Source organism: Xenopus tropicalis, chromosome 5 (genome assembly GCF_000004195.4).
Source record: "Xenopus tropicalis strain Nigerian chromosome 5, UCB_Xtro_10.0, whole genome shotgun sequence".
In the NCBI taxonomy this organism is placed as follows: Eukaryota; Metazoa; Chordata; class Amphibia; order Anura; family Pipidae; genus Xenopus; species Xenopus tropicalis.
In genome coordinates, this window is record NC_030681.2 from 125,314,896 (window position 1) to 125,321,431 (window position 6,536).

Sequence of the window (6,536 nt, forward strand, 5' to 3'; positions counted from 1 at the left end):
TGCAGTAGTTAAAGTGGGCAATACATTCAGTATGAACTTAAATAAAAAATAGGTTCTCCTTATTATTTAAATAAAGTAATGTTAATTTTTTATTTTAAGTCACTAATGAATCCTCAGTTGTTTTCACCTTCATTATATTTGCCGTTTTATGGTTGCTTGTGTTGCTCAGAATGTGAGGGTAGGGTATAAGCCATGTTAGCATATCTGTTGAAGCCTGGGTGCTATATGTATGTAGCAATAAGTTTCTATAGCAGTAATGTTTGCAGACGCCTGTAAAGCTGATGTTATAAATGGGTGAGGCCTAGGTGGTGGCTGTGAATCATGTGTCCTTAGTGAAAAAATGCTGAGAACTGCATCTTTAATTACATGGATGTGAATATGAACCTGATTCTGTAACTAGTTTTTGATCAGTGATGCCCAAAAGGTGACCTGGCGTAAAGGGGCACAGTGGGCACAGCTGTTGCCTGAATGGCGCTCATCTGAAAGCTTTTATAGGGATGGATTAATGGAGGGACATGCTTTTAAACCTTAAGGAGATACTTAGCATCAGGAGTCTCTTAATGCAAGTCTGGGCCTGATGGGGACTGAGTTTCCTCTTAGTACAGAAAAAAGGTAATGTAATACAAGGTGCAAAGTTTGCTCAGGTCTGGGGGTGTTGCAAGGCTAGAAGTGCTGCTTCTAAAAGAAATTGGCTATAATGGGTAATTTATAATGCACCCCTATTCATCTTAACATTTTTTCTCTAATACCAGAAGGAAACATATTTTCTTAAATGTCATATTTATCATTTCAATTAATTTAATGTAGTTTTGGAGAGTAGTGTAAACAATACTGTTTCTACTAAACTCAATTTTCCATTATGAGAAGCTGGCCTATGGCTCAGCTTCCAGGATTCTTATGTTGCATTGCATTATTTTTAGCTCAGGTAAATTGGCCGCTTGGTCTGTGCCTGGAATGACATCACAGTGCATGAGGCATAACGAGGCTATTTATTTCCTCCTATCTATCCTGCCAAACGAGTAAAACCCGATTCCCCGTCTCACAGTTTCACTTACATTCAGGAGTTGTACTCTTGTATGGAAGGTTAATCTTTTGTGCCATATATGTACTATGCTATAAGGAAGCCCTCTAAATAAGTAGTATGTATAGGGAACCTGACTGTACCCCATAACTTTTACCCAACAATGCTACAAACTTAAAAAAGGGGTTTATAGCTGGCACTTTTTACACTGACCTTTTCCCTAATTAATAGTTCCCCTATATGATACAGACAAGTTATTAAGCATATGGCTATGGGGCAGATACAATATAATTTCCCTAAGGGCTAATATCAGCGTGGTGTTATTATCTTTGCTGAGTAGTTGCAGTTAAGTCACCAGGGACTGCCATGGGTCGCTCTAAACTCACTAGTAGTACTGTAATTAGCCTGCATCTCATGATTGTAAATATTCCATATGCCTTAAATCCTAATGAAAACTAGTTGGTAAAGCAAATTCACTTCTTTTTTGCATCTAATTAAAAGCTAAACCACAGTATGTTGCAATAAAAATGTACATAACGTTTTCTTGTTTTGCAAAATGTAAAATATAATGATATGCACAAGCTATTTCCTAAAATTCTATCCACTAGATATTCACTTACATTTATCAAGAGCAAATGCAGATCTGACTTCCTAATGGCACAATGTCATTCTCAGCTCCTCTGAACCCTCCCATTTACTTAAATAATGCCACAGACAGAATTATTTCATAAAAAAACAGACAATAGTAATATGCTGTATGTATGCTTGTGCTTATAATTGTATACTATAAGCACATGTGTCTCAACCCTTTCTCCTTGTAGATTGTAAGCTCTTTTGGGCAGGGCTCTCTTCACCTCTTGTATCGGTTATTGATTGCTTTGTATGTTACTCTTTATGTCCAATGTATGAAACCCACTTATTGCAGAATATGTTGGCGCTTTATTAATAAACGTTAATAATAATACTTATAATAAAAAGAGAGCTGACTTGGCACCCTTAAGGGTATGCAAAGCACCAATACACTATTGCTTTCTGTTAGCAGTCATGGCTGGCCTTTGGGGCAACACAGGACACCATAAATAAAAGTGAAATGCCCGTCTGACAATTATCCTTGTATAAAAACACAGTAGAGACGCACAGTACAATTGATAGCTTTAATATGAGCCAAGTGTTTGCTAAAGCTACTAAATATACTGCTAAATATACTGTAGTCAGCTTGCAAGCAGGCAAGAGATAATGGGGTCCATGGGGCTACTGTACCATTTGCAAAGGATGCCATATAGAATGAGTAGCATTCCTGCTAGTTGCTCATAAAACATATTATATTACTTTTCATTAATAATATTTTGAATTGTGTGATATGGAATATTATATACTGATCGTTTAACAAAAGGTTATTTCATAGAGATCTTTGTGTTAGAAAGAATGTGAATCATTTGTTCAGTAACACTGGCACCACCTTGAGCGTCAATATCTTTAACTAAAGGCTTCCTGTAGTTATTGATCCTTGTTGAATTCTATCCCATTGTTCCATACAGAATGAATTTATCACTGTCCTGCTACTCCATACATTCAAGCTGGTGACACACAAGATATTGGAATATCTATCTGATGTGGCCCTATATTGTTCTAGATTAGTGGATGATGCCCAAAAATGCCCCTATGGGGGTTATAAGGTGGGCTGTTTGGTCTGCGTTTTGGTTAGTTAGCAGTTTTCCTGTTCAGGGCAGCTTAAATAAGTGGGCAAAAAGGCAATTACTCAGTACCAACAAGAATGGGGGTCTATAATTAATCTACAAAAATGTTGACTGAAGCCAGTGGAAAAGCTGTAGAAGGAAACTGTAGCATGCTGTAGACTGTGTTTTGGTTAGGAAGATAGAGGGTGTGGGTGAGGGTGGGCCAGGTGCAAATTTTGCACCCAGGCCTATAGGGCTTTAGTTACATTACCAACAAATGTAGTCTAACTGAAAGCATATAAAAATTCATGCCCATACCCCATGACCCAAACATAAATGTAACATAAATGTGCCTCTGCACTGTTATCAGCCAATCCCTGTGCTAGTACCCAGAGCCATGGTGTCAGCCCAGGTGCAAGCACACAGAGTGGATTCCGGAAACAAATTTATGTTCATGCATTTCAGTGCCAAAATCCAAGCCGATGCAATAGCTCCGTGTCAGGTGTGCTGCTGCCACAAGCAGGGCCGCCATCAGGGGGGCACAGAAGGGACAGTTGTCCCAGGCCCGGACGATCCTCTCCCGGCCGGGATACAGTTTTTTTTAGCTTGGGCCCCCTTTAAAGAATTATGGGCCCTGATTGGTTGCGCGCGCGTGGCGTCAGTATGCACAGGGCTCAACCTTATAAAAGTGTTCTGATGCAGCGGGGAGCCGGGGGACAGACGCAGCCGAAGGACGGAGGAAGCAGGCGGTCACTGGAGGATGGAGCTGGGGGAACCACAGGAAGTTTTAAGTCGCTGGGGGGGGAGATTGAGGATGCTGGGGGGAGCTGGTGGGAGGATGCTGGGGGGAGCTGGTGTATGTTGCGGTGGGGAGCTGAAGGATGCTGGGGGGGAGCTGGACGATGTAGGGTGGAGAGCACCAATGCAAAACATAACGCCTGGCTACGAATGTCTGTGTGTCCTTTATGCTGATGGGAGGGGCCATTGGGGGGCAGGGCGTGGGAGGAGGGGCCCCCGTGATTTCTGGTGGCAGCCCTGGCCACAAGGCCAGTTGAGAAACTTATCTCAGACGGCAGCACTCTTATGTTATCAGGGTTGGCAAAAATTTGCTCCTGATAACTTTAAAAAACAAAATTCTGATTTTTAAATCTGAATTTCAGCTCCTCTAGTGCAGAAAGCACTATTGCGCTCTTTGAATCAGCTTGGGTACCTCAGGGTAGTTAGGACCCCTGAGGTGACGCTTCTCTGGGTGCAGGCGCAGGGAAAGGCTGATGCCAGCATAGGTGCTGATTCAGAATCAGATGCATGTTGTATTAGCCTAAGGGAGGGCCTTACCAAAGTTTGTACCTTCTGAAAATTATTACATTATTACTTTAATATACTACAGGTGGAGGCTTTATGTTTGCAGGAAAACAAGGTGGCTGTGTTATGTATATGTATAGGGAAATTGTATTGAAATTATGCTCCAGCTAAGCACTTTGCACTTTTTTTTTTGCTGATTTTATATTCATTGTATTGCCCTCTCTTAAACACTGCAAAATGAAGGGATAGTTACAGCGCTAGGACCCACGGGTTAATGTCCCTAAATTACCTCGAGCTACACACTGGGTTGAGAGGCCTTTTTGGTTAATACTTGGTTCTGTTGTGCATTTACAGGCAGTATTTTATATTGTACGTGTATAGTGTACAAACCTTTTATTTCTCTTTTGGTTTCTCTATTGGCATGGTGACTACAATTTATTTGAGACAAGATGAATGGAATTAAATGTAATTAGATTTTCTGTTAAAAAAAAGCCTCTTTTTCTGTTTCACGGTCCTTTGTCTGTCAACATGGAAACATAATTATGATTTGCTTGCACATACAGTTCACCCGTTCATTCCAGCTTTTATCAGCAAGCTTGCCGCACAATAGAGTGACTGTAACCTATGTGGTACCATGCACAACTGCATTACTACATTAAGGTCAGCCAGAGCAAACTGTAGATTAAATACACAAGATTACAGGGAGCTGGTTAAAGCCTAACCAGATAAAAACAGGTCTTCTTGACAATTTCTATTCCATTAGGACAGTTGGCAACTAGACTGCTTGGGTTAAATATTAATTATAAATGCATAGGTGTATAAACAAGGGAAGGAATGATATCCATGAGTAGGTTGGGTTAATGCTCAGGCTGTGTTTACACAGTCAGGGTTAGGCTGGCCTACCAGGGTACTTGGTAAAATCCATGTGGGCTTCAGTCCTGCTGGGTCTACCGACCCCTGCCTGGCTAAACTGTTTCACTCCTTTGGAGGGAGATGAAAGGATGTGCCTTCCACTGTGGAACTCATGGGCGTGTTTCATTTTTGCCAGAGTTTTAGCTAAAGAGAGGAGGCAGAGTGAGGCAAGCAGCATGGGGGCACTGGAAGAGAAGAAAGGTTTGTCATGTTCTGCCTGTGCAAGTGTGGGTGAGATCATGCTCTGTCTTCTGCAGCCATCCATCTGCCATTTATGGCTTTTGTATTGCTCAATATCCATTGTCTGCAATTATCTCACTGGCAAGTCTGGATAATAATGGCTTCGAGAAGTAGCAGAATCAAAGTACTAGACTATTTTAAAGGACATGTAAACCTCACACACAAAAATCAGTTAACAGCCTCTTTGAAATCTTTCAATACCTGCCACACTGGTTGTCCAGAGGTTAATAGTAAGGCTGCAGCATCCCCTTAATCACTTAGATTTCCTTCTCCTCCTGTAACCCACTCAGCCCCCTCCCTCAGGAATTTGCTTTGGCTGTTGGCTTGTGGGCATGCTCCGTTGTTGTAAGCTCAGATTACTAAACACGGCCCCCAGTCTGGCAACCAGTGAAGAGATAGCATTGCTGGTTCCCATAGATGCTCAGCTCTAGCTGTCTGCTTCAAATTTTGTCTCCCAACCAACTTTTCTGAGCTCAGCTCAAACAATGCAGAACTTTTATCAGAGACAGTTGTGCCTGTGTGAGCCTGTATTCTTGATGAATAATCAACAATGCAAAAGAAAAAACATTAATAGGTCTCCCACTGTCATCTGCAGGTACTGGCCTTGTACTTCCTCCACATCCACCTTCCAGCTGTCATGTACTCAGCCAGGTATGTGGATGCCCATGAATCCACACCCTTAGATGGCAAAAGTTCTCTTTATTTGCAGGGGAACTATTACAAAAATGACTATCTGTTATAAGCTCCACTTCATGGAAATAAGCAACTTTCTAAATATAATCAGTTAATAGTTCTGTACAGTTTCTGAATTATTCAAGTTAACTCTCCATTATCCCGCTTTCGGCAACCTTTCTCTTTTCATTCTCGCTTCATGCAGAAATCAGATTTTGATTGACAGGTTTAGTACATCTTTTAAGGGGGGGGGGCTCCCATTTTTATCAGACGTATTATAACTAACTCCATCACAAACCAAACCTTAAAAAATAACCGACACAATTTTGCATGTAGAGAGACCGTATTTCTGTCAGAGTTGGTTATTTTGAAAGAGGGAACTCTAATGCATCTTCTATGCAAATGGAGCAACACCAAAGGATTTATTAAAACTAACAAGTTTCCAAGGATAGTATATAGTGGAAACATTAGTTTATTTATTTTATTTATTTATTGGTCTTAATTTTTTTTGGATAGTTTTTATAATTACTGGCCTTCCTCATTTGCCTCTTTCCGGCTTTCGAATGGGGGTCACTGACCCCAGCAGCCTAAAAACTATTGCATTGCAAGGCTACAATTGTATCATTATTGTTCCCTTTTATTACTTATCTTTCTGTTTAAGCCCTCTCTTATTCACATTCCAGTCTCTCATTCTAACATCTGCCTGGTGGCTA